The sequence below is a fragment of the Coregonus lavaretus genome (genome assembly GCF_964263955.1).
Source record: "Coregonus lavaretus genome assembly, chromosome: 17".
Classification (NCBI taxonomy): Eukaryota; Metazoa; Chordata; class Actinopteri; order Salmoniformes; family Salmonidae; genus Coregonus; species Coregonus lavaretus.
In genome coordinates this window covers 24,787,860-24,805,294 of record NC_140004.1, presented here as the reverse complement: position 1 = coordinate 24,805,294, position 17,435 = coordinate 24,787,860, and the positions used below count along the sequence as shown (strand labels likewise).

Below are 17,435 nucleotides of genomic sequence, written 5' to 3'. Positions count from 1 at the left end.
ATAATGTGCAAATATTGTACAATCCAGGTGTGCAAAGCTCTTAGAGACTTACTCAGAAAGACTCACTGCTGTAAACGCTGCCAAAGGTGATTCTAACATATTGACTCAGGGGTATGAATACTTATGTAAATGTGGTATTTCTGTACATCATTTTCATTTTGAGGGGGGGGGTTCTAAAAACATGTTTTCACCGTCATTATGGGGTATTGTGTGTAGATGGGTGAGAGAGAAAAAGTATCTATTTAATTAATTTTGAATTCAGGCTGTAACAACAAAATGTGGAATAAGTTGAGTTGGGTACCAGTATGGGGACGGGGAGGGAGGTTGGCATGGTAACTGTTCTGAAACACAATGTTCCATTCAGGATATGGCACCTGAGTAAATGATGGAGGTTAATTTAAAATATCATCAAGACAACCACCTCAAGTACCAACCGAGGTAAAAATGTAACATTAAAACAAGCAGGCTTGCTGTAATAGACTCTGGTACTCACATAGGCACTAATACAAATGTCACATACAAACATACATATACAATATAGAAACAGCATACAGGAAGAAACATTATCTAAATATGTGGTCCATCTTCATAATCAACATGCAACTATTCATTTAACTCATCACACATTATTTTTTACCAGTTGAACAATGCACTTTTTTATTACTTCCAATGAACTGTGGTAAGAAAAGAACCATGTGCCAATGTCATCATCATCGCCTGTAGCTAATAATTTTTTACGACTAGCACCGTGCAGAATTGTTAGAGCCACTGACTTTGGTCGACAAGGCCATGGGAATGTCTGGAATGTGGACAAATCAGAGGTCACAAAAGTGAGATAGTGGTCCTTCTCAGATCAACAACAAGCTACACTAATGCATTTGTATCTCAGACACTATCAACTGCATCTTATCATCTGGCCCATAGTGATAATTCAGCCTCCAGGGGTGAGATTAGGGGAAGGGTGGGACTCAGGATGCAGGCTTTCTGAGGTTGGACTGGTCAGGCCAATACGCTGCGTCTCTCCTGCCCCTCGCACTGATCTTTTGATCCGACCGGTATCAAATAGAACATGCATGAGTGCTAGGGTGAAAATCCACATGTCAAAGCCAGAAATACACTTGATGAATCTACTGGTCTCCTATTGGCTACATAGACACAAATCAAATCAAATGTTATTTGCCACATGCGCCGAATACAACAGGTGTAGACCTTACAGTGAAATGCTTACTTACAAGCCCCTTAACCAACAATGCAGTTTTAAGAAAAATAAGTGTTAAGTAAAAAATAGATAAGTAAAAAATTAAAATTACAAATAATTAAAGAGCAGCAGTAAAATAAAATGACAGCAGGGAGGCTATATACAGGGGGTACCGGTACAGAGTCAATGTGCGGGGGCACAGGTTAGTCGAGGTAATTGAGGTAATATGTACATGTGGGTAGAGTTAAAGTGACTATGCATAGATAATAAACAGAGAGTAGCAGCAACGTAAAAGAGGGGGTGGGGTGAGGTGGGGTGGGGGGGGACAATGCAAATAGTCTGGGTAGCCATGATTAGCTGTTCAGGAGTCTTATGGCTTGAGGGTAGAAACTGTTAAGAAGCCTTTTGGACCTAGACTTGGCGCTCCGGTAGCGCTTGCCGTGCGGTAGCAGAGAGAACAGTCTATGACTAGGGTGGTTGGAGTCTTTGACAATTTTTAGGGCCTTCCTCTGACACCGCCTGGTATTGAGTTCCTGGGTGGCAGGAAGCTTGGCCCCAGTGATGTACTGGGCCGTACGCACTATCCTCTGTAGTGCCTTGCGGTCGGAGGCCGAGCAGTTGCCATACCAGGCGGTGATGCAACCTGTCAGGATGCTCTCGATGGTGTAGCTGTAAATCATTTCAGTCTCCTGAGAGGGAATAGGCTTTGTCGTGCCCTCTTCATGACTGTCTTGGTGTGTTTGGACAATGATAATTTGTTAATGGTGTGGACACCAAGGAACTTGAAGCTCTCAACCTGTTCCACTACAGCCCCGTGGATGAGAATGGGGGCGTGCTCAGTCCTCTTTTTTTTCCTGTAGTCCACAATCATCTCCTTTGTCTTGATCACGTTGAGGGAGAGGTTGTTATCCTGGCACCACAGGACCAGGTCTCTGACCTCCTCCCTATAGGCTGTCTCATCGTTGTCCACTGTTGTGTCGTCAGCAAACTTAATGATGGTGTTGGAGTCGTGCCTGGCCATGCAGTCATGGGTGAACAGGGAGTACAGGAGGGGACTGAGCACCCACCCCTGAGGGGCTCCTGTGTTGAGGATCAGCGTGGCAGATTTGTTGTTACCTACCCTTATCACCTGGGGGCGGCCCGTCAGGAAGTCCAGGATCCAGTTGCAGAGGGAGGTGTTTAGTCCCAGGGTCCTTAGCTTTGTGATGAGCTTTGAGGGCACTATGGTGTTGAACGCTGAGCTGTAGTCAAAGAATAGCATTCTCACGTAGGTGCTCCTCTTGTCCAGGTGGGAAAGGGCAGTGTGGAGTGCAATAGAGATTGCATCATCTGTGGATCTGTTGGGGCGGTATGCAAATTGGAGTGGGTCTAGGGTTTCTGGGATAATGGTGTTGATGTGAGCCATGACCAGCCTTTCAAAGCACTTCATGGCTACAGACATGAGTGCTACGGGTCGGTAGTCATTTAGGCAGGTTATCTTAGTGTTCTTGGGCACAGGGACTATGGTGGTCTGCTTGAAACATGTTGATATTACAGACTCAGTCAGGGACATGTTGAAAATGTCAATGAAGACACTTGCCAGTTCAGTTCACGTCCTGGTAATCTGTCTGGCCCTGCGGCCTTGTGAATGTTGACCTGCTTAAAAGTCTTACTCACATTGGCTACAGAGACCGTGATCACATAGTCATCCGGAACAGCTGATGCTTTCATGCATGCTTCAGTGTTGCTTGCCTCGAAGCGAGCATAGAAATGATTTAGCTCGTCTAGGAAGGCTCGTGTCACTGGGCTGCTCGTGGCTGTGCTTCCCTTTGTAGTCTGTAATAGTTTGCAAGCCTGTCGGAGCCGGTGTAGTACGATTCAATCTTAGTCCTGTATTGACTCTTTGCCTGTTTGATGGTTCGTCGGAGGGCATAGCGGGATTTCTTATAAGCGTCCGGGTTAGAGTCCCGCTCCTTTAGCTCAGTGCGGATGTTGCCTGTAATCCATGGCTTCTGGTTGGGGTATGTACGTACGGTCACTGTGGGGACGACGTCATCGATGCACTTTTTGATGAAGCCAGTGACTGATGTGGTGTACTCCTCAATTCCATCGGAAGAATCCCGGAACATATCTAGTCTGTGCTAGCAAAACAGTCCTGTAGCTTAGCATCTGCGTCATCCGATCACTTCCTTATTAACCGAGTCACTGGTGCTTCCTGCTTTAGTTTTTGCAGGAATCAGGAGGATAGAATTATGGTCAGATTTACCAAATGGAGGGCAAGGGAGAGCTTTGTACGCGTCTCTGTGTGTGGAGTAAAGGTGGTCTAGAGTTTTGTCAATGATCTCAAGGCAGCTGGGACCATAGTCACCAAGAAAACAATTGGTAACACACTACACCGTGAAGGACTGAAATCCTGCAGCGCCCGCAAGGTCCCCCTGCTCAAGAAAGCACATATACATGCCCGTCTGAAGTTTGCCAATGAACATCTGAATGATTCAGAGGAGAACTGGGTGAAAGTGTTGTGGTCAGATGAGACCAAAATGGAGCTCTTTGGCATCAACTCAACTCGCCGTGTTTGGAGGAGGAGGAATGCTGCCTATGACCCCAAGAACACCATCCCCACCGTCAAATATGGAGGTGGAAACATTATGTTTTGGGGATGTTTTTCTGCTAAGGGGACAGGACAACTTCACCGCATCAAAGGGACGATGGACGGGGCCATGTACCGTCAAATCTTGGGTGAGAACCTCCTTCCCTCAGCCAGGGCATTGAAAATGGGTCGTGGATGGGTATTCCAGCATGACAATGACCCAAAACACACGGCCAAGGCAACAAAGGAGTGGCTCAAGAAGAAGCACATTAAGGTCCTGGAGTGGCCTAGCCAGTCTCCAGACCTTAATCCCATAGAAAATCTGTGGAGGGAGCTGAAGGTTCGAAACCTTAATGACTTGGAGAAGATCTGCAAAGAGGATTGGGACAAAATCCCTCCTGAGATGTGTGCAAACCTGGTGGCCAACTACAAGAAACGTCTAACCTCTGTGATTGCCAAAAAGGGTTTTGCCACCAAGTACTAAGTCATGTTTTGCAGAGGGGTCAAATACTTATTTCCCTCCTTAAAATGCAAATCAATTTATAACATTTTTGACATGCGTTCTTCTGGATTTTTTTGTTGTTATTCTGTCTCTCACTGTTCAAATAAACCTACCATTAAAATTATAGACTGATCATTTCTTTGTCAGTGGGCAAACATACAAAATCAGCAGGGGATCAAATACTTTTTTCCCTCATTGTACAACTCATTTGGTGCGGTCTTAGTGCCAGCATCAGTTTGTGGTGGTAAATAGACAGCTACGAAAAATACCCAGCACACACACAAATCAACAAGCAAATGAGTTGAGTATAGTTATTTATGTGGACCTAGTTAGTTATTGATGTGGACCTGGTGACTGCGAAGGGGTTGTTACACAAGAATGATTCAGTTACACTGTGATAGCCTCTGACTAGCCAAGGCAGAAGAAAACATTTACAGTTAATGTTCGCTGAGTAAACACATTTTGACATTTTTTACATCAGTACAATTGGGACAAATTTATTTTTATTTATTTATTTATTTCACCTTTATTTAACCAGGTAAGCCAGTTGAGAACAAGTTCTCATTTACAACTGCGACCTGGCCAAGATAAAGCAAAGCAGTTGTGCAAATACAGAGTACATAACATGTACATAAGGTTGTTGCAACTACTAACATGAAGCATCTCTTATATACCATCTAAGGAGTTTCCCCAAGAAGGAGCATTTAGGCTGTAAGCTTGTTTGTGTTGAGTCTGTGCCCTGTAAAATCTACTGTGATCTATGCTCATCATTCTCTCTATACTCTCCATGCTCAGTGATCTCATGATATCTTGTATCCAATTATACAGTTTCAAAATGAACAAAATCATGCACCGCACGGCCACAAAAGTCTATAAAATCTCAACTGCCAGGAAGTGTGTCTCGTTTTGTTTCCTGTATGCAAATCTGATTATGCCAGTCATGTAGAAAACACGGGTGTTCTAGGCTTAGTGGGGGAGTGATATTTAATACAAGTTTGTTACAATGTAGGCCTATGTTACAGCTACAGAAGTAGCATGAATTAAGCAGAGGCCTAATTCAAACATTAGCATACCAACAATTCAGGTTGATGACTTTTCACTAGGCCATCAATTGATCATTTTATTTCAAGGTCTTCTTATCAACTGCTTATGAACATTATTTTTGTTATTTAAGCTAAATCGAATAAATACACCTACATTTCCGGTTAGCCATGATTTATTACAGGTCCTATTAACAAATTATTTTAAGTATTAGGGCTGACCCCATTTAGTCAACTGGTCGATTGTTTGGTCGATAGGCTGTTGGTCGACCAATATTTTTTTAGTCGAGCTGTGGCAAATATATGAAAAATGTTTTATGGCACACGAGACACCAGTCTGATTAACGCCTGTCTGAGTGGACTAATCCATTGCGGAGGCCGCGGGGATGGCACACCAGTATCACCAGTAGTACAAAATATGTATTCACTAACTGTAAGTCGCTCTGGATAAGAGCGTCTGCTAAATGACTAAAATGTAAATGTAAATGTGCCATTAATTACCATAATTTATAATCTACAATGTTTGTTTGGTTAAGGTCATTTCTGTTAATGCATTCAATATATTATTATTACAGTCTTACCGTTGTCATTGTAAGAGTGGACACGTTGTTTGCAGAGCGCACAACCTAGGCTACACTTGTGAGAAAAAAGTTTTGGTTTATTTCCATTTACGAGTTGTCAATTTATTCATTGTCTTTTGTTTGGAGCACTCCTGTCAATGTTGAGTAAGGACACGCACCTGATTACGCATAGAAGTAGGCCTAGGCTACCTGGCCTGCACGCAAATGTAGGCTTATAAATGTGCCCATTTGGGGATCTGATAGTATTTCTGATTGTCTTAACTTGCCATCACTGGGGAGCTTCTCAAAGTAATTTTTTCTTCGCCTCTGACAGCAAGTAAACAAAAGTCTGTTTTTACATCCATTGAGAATGACAATAGTTCCTCAACGTAGCCTATTTGAAAAATATTTCCAGCTCTCTCCCTTTCGATAACCACTCAGCATGAAAGGGGAAAAAGATGTAATGCTCTGATCCAGTGGAAACGTCATAAGAAAGGCCTACCTGATTAATTCTTATGCCTTTCGCAAATAGCATACAGCTGTGTCTGTCTGTAGCTCACTGGCGTGGGAAACTGAGGGCCCAGAATATTTTATGTAATGTTGGAAGTTTGTGACCGGTGGAATCAACTGAAGCTTGTGCTAGCAATGTTTCAAGTTCCTTGCAAACAGGCCATTCGTAGCCAATGTGATTTATAGGATATTTATTTGTATCAGGATATTTTCTACCTGCGGGCTGCAATGTTTTTATTTGTTGGCTTTATGTAGGCTATTTTTACATATTGGCAATGGCAATAGAAGTTACTTTTAGATTTGTATCATTTTCATAAGATATAATTTGATTAACCACATTACATTAATTTTGAGATATGAAGACTTTATTATAAATGAAATTAAACTGTTCCACGAAAATGTACATATGAAAATCATAACTGGCACGCAGATCAGTAGAAATGGTACGATAACTTGGCACTCCAAATGGAAAAGGTTGCCGACCGCTGGTGTAGCCTATTACCGGCAACTTCAGGAGCATAACGGCAGAATCTGTGAAGGTCAGCAGCAGCGGGAGGAGGGTCGGGTCGTGAACAGGTTTTTTTCTTCTGGTTAGGCTATATAATTCTCTGGCTCCCTCTTTAGTAATTTGTGTCTTCATTTTTAAATCACAGTGCTTAAAGCATCAGACAGGCTCAGTAGCCTATATATAGCGTAATATATATTTTTTTTAAACATAGGGTGTGTCTATATAGAAAAATACACGTTTAAACATTTCGACCAATCGAACAGACGACTCTCGGTCGTCTAAGATTTTTTGTTGTTGTCTGGGACAGCCCTATTAAGTATACATGCATTTACCATGTTGATATATGCTATGATAGGGCCCCGTGTTTTGGTTAATCATGTCACATGACCTGGATCTTAACCTTTATTGAACGTTTTTTTATTACTGTACCCTTTTCTTTTTATGTCAGATGGTCCAGCACCATCCTCATTTTTGGTCTAATTGTCATTTCTGGAAAAGGCTTACAATAAAGGTTAAAATCCAGGTCATGTGACATGATTAACCAAAACACAAGCCACTAGCCTATGATACATAATGATTTTCAAATAACTGATTTTGGTTAACAAACTATTTACTAATAGTTAACACACAGTTTAAGTAAACCTTCAAATAAAGTATTTTCAACAAGTTATTCCTGTTAATTTAAAATGACATGATTATATGTTGGCAGTGGCTGCAAGGTTGGATACCAGTAATTTTCTGCAAACATATCCCTAATTGCTGATGGCAAGTATCAACATCATCAAGTGTCATAATGAATGAATGGCTTATAATAATATAATGAATGATTAACTCATTACACACAGTAACTGCAATATGAAGTGTAAACTAATCTGGTCGATGGTGAATAAGAGCTGTACACACACACATGCTTCTGCTCTTCCTGTTTGTTGCTTCCAGAAAGGAAATTACAAAAACATGAGCACACTGTTACAGGCAGAACCAAAACAAGAAAATATAAATGTTTGATGAGCTCCTGTAAGCACGCACGCACACACACACACACAGTGTTCTACAGGAGCACCATCGAGACCATACTGTCAGGCTGCATGACAGCCTGGTACGGCAACTCCACCGCCGCTGACCGCAAGGCTCTACAGAGGGTGGTACGCTCAGCCCAACGTACCATTGGGTGCACACTGCCTGCTCTCCAGAACACCTACAACACCAGGTGTCACAGGAAGGCCAAGAAGATCATCAGGGACCTCAGCCACCCGATCCACTGCCTGTTCTCCCCACTTCCATCACTCAGATGCGGGCAGTACAGGAGCATCATGGCAAAAGCTGTCAGACTGGCCAATAGCTTCTACCCCCAGACCATCAGGCTGCTGAATAGCCACCACCAGTCAGCTACCTGCCCGCCCTTTCATTTTACCCCCTCCTATCACACTCCTTGATTACTCAGAACGTGTTCTGTGTGTGTGTGTGTGTGTGTGTGTGTGTGTGTGTGTGTGTGTGTGTGTGTGTGTGTGTGTGTGATGATGTTTAAAATCAGATGGACGAATGTCTTAGAGATAGAACTAAACATATACAGTAGGTTAATTGTACACAAGGGGTTAAATTGGAGATCCTATATAGATGTCCACTACATTATCAAAAGTATATGGACACCTGCTCGTTGAACATCTCATTCCAAAATCATGATAATTAATATGGAGTTGGTCCCTCCTTTGCTCCTATAACAGCCTCCACTCTTCTGGGAAGGCTTTCCACTAGCTGTTGGAACATTGCTGCGGGGACTTGCTTCCATTCAGCCACAAGAACATTAGTCAGGTCAGGCACTGATGTTGGGCGATTAGGCCTGGCTCGCAGTCGGCATTCCAATTCATCACAAAGGTGTTCGATGGGGTTGAGGTCAGGGCTCTGTGCAGGCCAGTCAAGTTCTTCCACACCGATCTCGACAAACCATATTGTGCATGGGGGCGTTGTCATGCAGAAACAGGAAAGGGCCTTCCCCAAACTGTTGCTACAACGTTGGAAGCACAGAATAGTCTAGAATGTCATTGTATGCTGTAGCGTAAAGACTTCCCGTCACTGGAACTAAGGGGCCTAGCCCGAACCATGAAAAAAACAGACCCAGACCATTATTCCTCCTCCACCAAACTTCACAGTTGGCACTATGCATTCGGGCAGGTAGCGTTCTCCTGGCATCCACCAAACCCAGATTCATATGTCGGACTGCCAGATGGTGAAGTGTGATTCACCACTTCAGAGAACACGTTTCCACTGCTCCAGAGTCCAGTGGCGGCGAGCTTTACACCACCCCAGCCGATGCTTGGCATTACGCATGGTGATCGTAGGCTTGTGTGCGGCTGCTCGGCCAAGGAAACCCATTTCATGAAGCTTCCGACAAACAGTTCTTGTGCGGACGTTGCTTCCAGAAGACAGACAACTTTTACGTGCTTCAGCACTTCAGCACTCGGCGGTCCCATTCTGTGACCTTGTGTGGCCTACCACTTCGCGGCTGAGCCGTTGTTGTTCCCTAGACGCTTCCACTTCACAATAACAGCACTTACAGTTGACCAAGGCAGCTCTAGCAGGGCAGACATTTGACCAACGGACTTGTTGGAAAGGTGGCATCCTATGACCGTGCCACGTTGAAAGTCACTGAGCTCTTCAGTAAGGCCATTCAACGGCCAATGTTAGACTATGGAGATTGCATGGCGGTGCGCTCGATTTTATACACCTGTCAGCAACGGGTGTGGGTGAAATAACCAAATCCACTAATTTGAAGGGGTGTCCACATACTTTTGTACACTACCAGTCAAATGTTTGGACACACCTACTCATTCAAGGGTTTTTCTTTATTTTTTAAATTTTTTACATTGTAGAATAATAGTGAATACATCAAAACTATGAAATAACACATATGGAATCATGTAGTAACCAAATAAGTGTTAAACAAATCCAAATATATTTTATAATTTGAGATTCTTCAAATAGCCACCCTTTGCCTTGATGACAGCTTTGCACACTCTTGGCATTCTCTCAACCAGCTTCACCTGGAGGCCAGGTCATTTGAGGCAGCCCTCCATCACTCTCCTTCTTAGTAAAATAGCCCTTACACAGCCTGGAGGTGTGTTGGGTCATTGTCCTGTTGAAAAACAAATGATAGTCCCGCTAAGCCCAAACCAGATGGGATGGCGTATCGCTGCAGAATGCTGTGGTAGCCATGCTGGTTAAGTGTGCCTTGAATTCTAAATAAATAACAGACAGTGTCACCAGCAAAGCACCCCCACACCATAATACCTCCTCCTCCATGCTTTACGGTGGGAACTACACATGCGGAGATAATCCGTTCACACACACTGCGTCTCACAAAGACATGGCGGTTGGAACCAAAAATCTCAAATTTGGAATCCAGACCAAAGGACACATTTCCACCGGTCTAATGTCCATTGCTCGTGTTTCTTGCCCCAAGCAGGTCTCTTCTTCTTATTGGTGTCCTTTAGTAGTGGTTTCTTTGCAGCAATTCGACCACGAAGGCCTGATTCACACAGTCCCCTCTGAACAGTTGATGTTGAGATGTGTCTGTGACTTGAACACTGTGAAGCATTTATTTGGGCTGCAATCTGAGGCCATATACCACAAACCCCCTAGGTGCCTTATTGCTATTATAAACTGGTTACCAATGTAATTAGAACAGTAAAAAGTACTTTTTTCTCATACCTGTGATATACCACGGCTTTCAGCCAATCAGCATTCAGGGCTCGAACCACCCAGTTTATAAATAGCTTTAGCGTGGACATATCACATTCTGACCTCCAATTAAATCATCATCAGAATGTACTAGAATGTTAAATATTGATTGCAGGAAACACAAAAGGTCTATCTTAACAGCAAAGTCTGGGCAACAGCAATACAACGGGGCATCAGGAGTGAAAGTAGCAGACACAGCAAAAGTAAAAACCATTTATTTAACCTACTGTGATTTTGATGAGGGCCTGAACAGAATGTGAATTTGTGATGACAGGACTTGGAAAGGTTTGAGTTTTAAAAGTTAAGACTGTCTCTGAGGGGTGTGGCTAACACTGCCTGAGGGACAAAGGATCCTAGCGCTACACATCTGTGTAGATCTACTGTGTGAGAAACAAGCTCAACAGGCTCAACAGACTTGGGCCAAACCCCAGTCTTAATGAAGGTAGGCTATGTGCAGAATGTAGTCTAGTGGGTTCCTCTACCTGGGCAAGATCCCGCTCTGGCACCTGACTTTGTCTATGTACAGCACAGCACACCAGAGCACACCAGGTTCCTGTCCTCTCCCCTGGCTGAGGATTGGCAGGCTGGAGCATAAGCCTTGTCACAGACAGAGAGAGGTGGGACAGACAGTGAGCAATCTGGTGTTCTGCCATAGCTCCATCACATAACACACTAATACCACAGCAGACACCACATGCAAGAGAGGAGGGGGTGAAGCCACTAAACCTCTGGGCAATTCCACAGAATTGCGCTGAGACTCATGTTTTTCTTTTAAAATATATGCCAAACAAAAACCATTGATTTCAAAGTTTAACAAACCATACAACTCCATGCACAAGAACTACTTTTAACAATTTACACTGAACATTTTACAAAAACATTTACTGGAAGAACTGTGCAGATGCAAAGTTTGGTAACAGAATTTCAGTCAATTCTCCCTCAGTTTTTTATGTGACCACTTTTTCCAAAAACTCTGTTAAATATCTGCTCCGAATTAAGATTCAAAGATGTCTGGAGAAGAATGGGGTGTCAGCTATGACATGACACCTTGACTTTGAAAAAATCTGTTTTGGTTATTGAACTACAGTAAGTGAAGTGGATTTACACCCAGTAACATAATTTTCTTCATGGGTCCCTGATCTGTACTACACAGAAATACATAATTATGGATATGAATGTCATTCTCTTCATGGTGATATGTATCCTAAATACAAAAGGTAGAAATATGCAATATCCTCCTTTGCATATTTGGGTAGTACTTTTCTACACACTGGCTTTCCCGAGGTGCTGAAACCCTCTATTCTCAACCACTGAGAATGGGTGCATATCCGCAGCTATAAACCAAACACTATAAAAAATATAAACATAGCCTACCTATGGCTATTGGAATTCCTTCGGCCAGGTCAGAATCAGCTGCCAAGGGCTGCTTGAATGAAGAGGGGAGATGATGTTGTGTTGTTGTTTCCATCTTGCTCCGGTATACTGGGGTGACGTCGGCGTAAATGTTTCAACATATTTGAGGTGTTGGCAGCTCGTTGAGCGGCGACATACTGTTAGCGTTTTATCCACAACTCTCCATCGCCGGTGTAGTCTACTGGGAAGCCAAAATGTTCGAAAACTGGAGATTTAAACGATGATGGAGTATCCTCCAATTCTGGTTTATCGACCCCATCACTCGCCATCGTACAGAACTAGTTCCAGGCTGCACCTCAGAAAAGGACACACCCGTCGCTATGGGCGGGCCATAGGGGGCCGGGCCCGCCCCCAAAAATGCTTGTGTCCCCCCCCCACTTGAGGGAATTTATTATTAAATATACGTACTGTAGGCTAATAATAATTGTGCCCTGCCCTCCCATGCATTTCATATGCCCCCCTTAAGACTGAGGTCTGGCGACGGGTCTGGAAAAGGACAGTTTGAAATGCGCCAATTAAGATTTGGATTTTTGATTGCAACGTGCGCATAGGCTCTAGTTGTTTTAACGGAATAGCCTGAATAGCCAGATTTACTCAAGATGCATACACCTACAACTCAGTGTAGGCATAGCCTATAGATCATAATAATAAATACACATTTATTTTGTAAATATTTTTTGTTATGTATTCATTCGGGTTCACAGTGTGGACCAAACTGAGGTCCCCGTAATGAACGGTTCGGTATGAATACGTGCACCGTTACACCCCTACAATCAAGTGAGAGTGAGGAGTTTCCCTGGGTCAGTGGGTATTAGTGGTTATCCTGACGGCTATAATAGATCTTCTTCACCTCAAGTTCTCCCCCCTTAAAGCAAAGATTCACCCATTTATGTTATATCATTTTGGGGCATCTCTGAGTGATGTTCCATCGATTCCCGGGGTCATTTCATGTTTCGATGCATATCTGAGCTCTTGCCGTTCACGCTGGGCAGAAATACAGCGGGTATGACGCAAAATACATCACATAATGCAAAACACATCATACTGGCTGTATTTCTGTATTTTGAAAGTTCTTTATCATGATTGCTGACTTGCAAAACATTGTGGGACTGTATCAACGGTGGACTAATGAAACAAATAACAAAAGATAGTTTGAGTGGAATTTTTCTTTTATTATCATCAGACACCACTCCAGGGGTTGGGGAACACACAGTCATCTCAGCCTCATGACACACGGAAACATTTGTGAGAGAGTGAGAAAATACCCAGTGACTAATTTTCCTTTTCACACTTTATGCTGTTATAAATCAATTTATCTGACGTGTGTTTTGAACAGGGAGCGCAAACATAACAATCTGCAGCGTATAATGAAGCTGACCGTGTGTCAGAAGTATCTGTACATACAGTAGTAGTCAAAAGTTTGGACACACCTACTCATTCCAGGGTTTTTCTTTATTTTTATTATTTTCTACATTGTAGAATAATAGTGAAGACATCAAAACTATGAAATAACACATATGGAACCATGTAGTAACCAAAAAAGTGTTAAACAAATCAAAACATATTTGAGATTCTTCAAAGTAGCCACCCTTTGCCTTGATGACAACTTTGCACACTCTTGGCATTCTCTCAACCAGCTTCATGATGTAGTCACCTGGAATGCATTTACATTTTTTCAGAGTAAAAATAACAGACATCTCAAAATCAACTGTTCAGAGGAGACTGCGTGAATCAGGCCTTCATGGTCAATTTGCTGCAAAGAAACCACTACTAAATGACACCAATAAGAAGAAGAGACCTGCTTGGGCCAAGAAACAAGAGCAATGGACATTAGACCAGTGGACATCTGTCCTTTGGTCTGATGAGTCCAAATTTGAGATTTTTGGTTCCAACCGCTGTGTCTTTGTGAGATGCAGAGTAGGTGAACGGATTATCTCTGCATGTGTGGTTCCCACCGTGAATCATGGAGGAGGTGTGATGGTGCTTTGCTGGTGACACCGTCAGTGATTTATTTAGAATTCAAGGCACACTTAACCAGCGTGGCTACCACAGCATTCTGCAGTGACGTAAAGTATTTAAGTAAAAATACTTTAAAGTACTACTTAAGTAGTTTTTTGTGGTATCTGTACTTTACTTTACTATTTTTGACAACTTTTACTTCACTACATTCCTAAGGAACATTATGTACGCTTTACTCCATACATTTTCCCTGACACCCAAAAGTACTCGTTACATTTTGAATGCTTAGCAGGACAGAAATTGTCAAATTCACTCACTTATCAAGAGAACACCCCTGGTCATCTCTACTGCCTCTGATTTGACGGACTCACTAAACACAAATCCTTTGTTTCTGAATGATGTCTGAGTGATGGAGTGTGCCCCTGGCTATCCGTAAATGTAAAAAATTGTACATCTGGGTGTGCACTGGGGAAATAATGGCAAAGACATGCCACTAATTCAATTCATACAGCAAAAATGTACAGAATCTTTATTTCAAGTCTCCGATTGCATTTGGCTTTGTTGTCAAGTCTCTTTAGGGATACTGAATTGTAAAAATGCTTGTAAATCAGGATACAAAACAAGATCCCACAAGCCCAGCATGGAGGATAACTGATCTGTGCAAAGATCCTGTGCACATGACGAAATACACGTCAACACCTACAGAGTCATCTCAAAATAACAACTTGCCACTTAAGAATCGAGTGCAGCCTGTCGTCCATGTTTGGAAGGCAGGAATTCCACTGTTTACTACTTCCTAAAAATAAAAAGCTGTGTCATAACAGTTTCCTCACATCCCCTCAAAGTAGCCTATGCACTTTTAATCCCTTTATCTATTTCTGGCAGTAGACGTGTAATGTTGATGTTATTGTGTGTGAGGAGGACGTCAGTTCTATCAGTGTGTTGATGGTGTGTGGCTGGAGTGATGCCATGTTGTCCTTTACACAGGCCTGGAGGGGGAGGCACCACATGTCTCCACAACCTGCTACAGTAGGGGGGGTTCAGCTACTTTGTCAACCAAATAATTAAAGGGAAACCTGCGCCTTTTGGCCCGACAATCATACATTTGCAGAAAGAATGTGCATATTTTCAGTACAGTGCCACTGGGAGAGAGGGCAACCTTGGGTAGGGTGCCGTGGTAGCGCGGCCGCCCTACAGAACAGTGGCACTGCGTCAGGGCTGCCCTTCAGTGCAGAACCACCATCTGGGCAGCAGAGGCCACAGCCCCCTGTCAGCACTGGAGAGTGAGTCACCCTGGCCTCAATTACTGTAGACTGGGGAGCGCACCTCACCATGGAAGCCCACAGAACCTAACCAAACTGACTACATTAAGAGACATGGTCAGGAATTCACATATTATGCGGCATTGATGGACAGACAGCACACTATCTCTCTTCAGTTTGACAGTCAAATCAAGTGGAACAAACGTGCAGGTTATGCTGCAGTCAGAGCTTATTAATTCCAATTATTAAAAGACTGACAAGAGACCATTACAAAACCTGGATGAAAAACACAAGATCACTCCAAGAGGCTACCATATATAACTGTTCCAATCAATATCATTATTACCCTGTTATAACAACAAGCACAGTTCAGTTACAAACCTTGTGGGAAAATACATCATGTGAAAATAGAAGATGACAAACTATGAACACAGCGACCCAGATGGGCCTCGGTGTCAGGAGATAACTGACTAATATTTACAACCTAAAATATAGAATGACAACACAAAGGGCAACCTGCTAATGCTCTCAATATTATAGAGATAAGCATGGGTTGGGCTAAGGTATGCACTTGCATGATGAATCAGTACTGAATCCGTAGCTGCAGATTCTCAAGAAAGGTACAGTGGAAAGGTACAGTATGTTGCAACATGTTACACAATCTTCAGATTTATAACAAGTGACTGGCTGAGGCAACAATGTAAAAGTTAACCAAACAGGCTCATTTTTAAATCACTCAATGGCAAAAAGTATTCCCCAATAACCAGACATAGGGAACAGTTTGAAGTGTTATAATGCATCTCTTTTCAACAGCATGCAACAAATCCAGAGATGTTGATTAGCTCTCCCGTGCATTAATTGATCTCTTCCGTGTGCTGATGAAGAGATTGTTGATGGTGGTAACAATGTAAGTCAAGGGAATCAAGCATGATGCTTCTGCATCGAATCATTCACCTACTAACGTTACTAGACAGACATCTCTGATCGTGAGCTATTGAGAGCATAGTGAACATTTCATATGCAATTGGATTTTGAATTGCTGCTGTCTGTGGAGGAAAGGATTTAAATTGTTCCGAGGTTTTCACTGTGACCCAAAGTAAACCCACCATCTTTACACAAGTCAGTTACCTAGCAACATCGCGGCATGGTAATCACAAATTGATGGCTTGCAATGCTCATCACATACTCTACATAAAAAGGATGCGCACCTGTTCGCTGAAATAGAATACTGTCTAGGACTCACCCAAAATCAAAGTTAATTGTCCGTTCCCTCTTTTGGTCACGAGCGCGTTCTGATTCCTCTGTAGGCTACTCAGCGGACATAGAAAATAAAAGGTGGCATCACATGCCAGCTTGAAATGTTACAATGTAGCCCAAAATTAATTGAGTCGGTTTCCTTTCCGTTGTCTTGAGGCCGTTTGATAGTTGAACGACTTCATGTAAAACAGGAATTAGGGACAGCCTCAGGTCATCATCTGTTTCGAGCTGCATCAGAGTCCTCACATGTCCTTGACCAAATAACTACGTTGGCCCTAAACTGTTTGGTACTACTTAAACCGATAAAAAGCAGGAGTCAAGTTATGACAACTGACGGAAAAGCCATGTAGGCTACTAAAACGTACTTGTATCCAGTAGTAATTCACACACGAGTTGCCTTCATCACTTCAGTTACCGCTCAAGCGAATGAGACGCTCTGGATTCAAACACCGGTAAAAGCAAAATCCGTATAACCTCTTGAATCAAGAGTATAGCGAAAATATGATGAAGATCCTCGCAATCCTGAGCTTCAGATAGTTGCCTCTAGTCTTGTTCGCTGCAAATGTGAACGTGAACCACAGCTATGAATTTGCTTCCCTCTCGCGCTCAGGCCAAATGGAATGCGCCCCCTGTTGGCCAATCGCTCGTGCAGATTACCCATTTCCGCAACCGGAAATAAATTACCTCTGGTTCGTGTAGCCATCCCTAGGGGAAAATTAATGGGGAAAGAATAGGGTTTTAGGATAAACGCCGAAAATAAGGTCTGAGATTAACACAGGCTTAGAAGATCCTATACATTTTGATATATGAGACAATATCAGTCAGTTAACATGACCTTTATGAATTAGGAAGCCTTTATGTTCTTTTTGATTACATAAATGCTTCAAAATTTACAAAAAGTGAAGTTAGCTGATGAAGA

The 17,435-nt window shown here is 42.8% G+C and overlaps 1 protein-coding gene across 1 annotated transcript in view; it reads right to left on the bottom strand.

Annotated features, from left to right (window-relative positions):
• LOC311144520 (membrane-associated phosphatidylinositol transfer protein 2-like) overlaps window positions 1-17,124 on the bottom strand; it is a 98,194-nt gene extending 81,070 nt beyond the window's left edge. The window contains exon 1 of the mRNA XM_084180546.1: window positions 16,503-17,124. The gene's annotated coding sequence lies outside the window, so the exon portion shown is untranslated. The remainder of the gene's footprint in view (window positions 1-16,502) is intronic.
• Window positions 17,125-17,435: the final 311 nt, after the last annotated feature.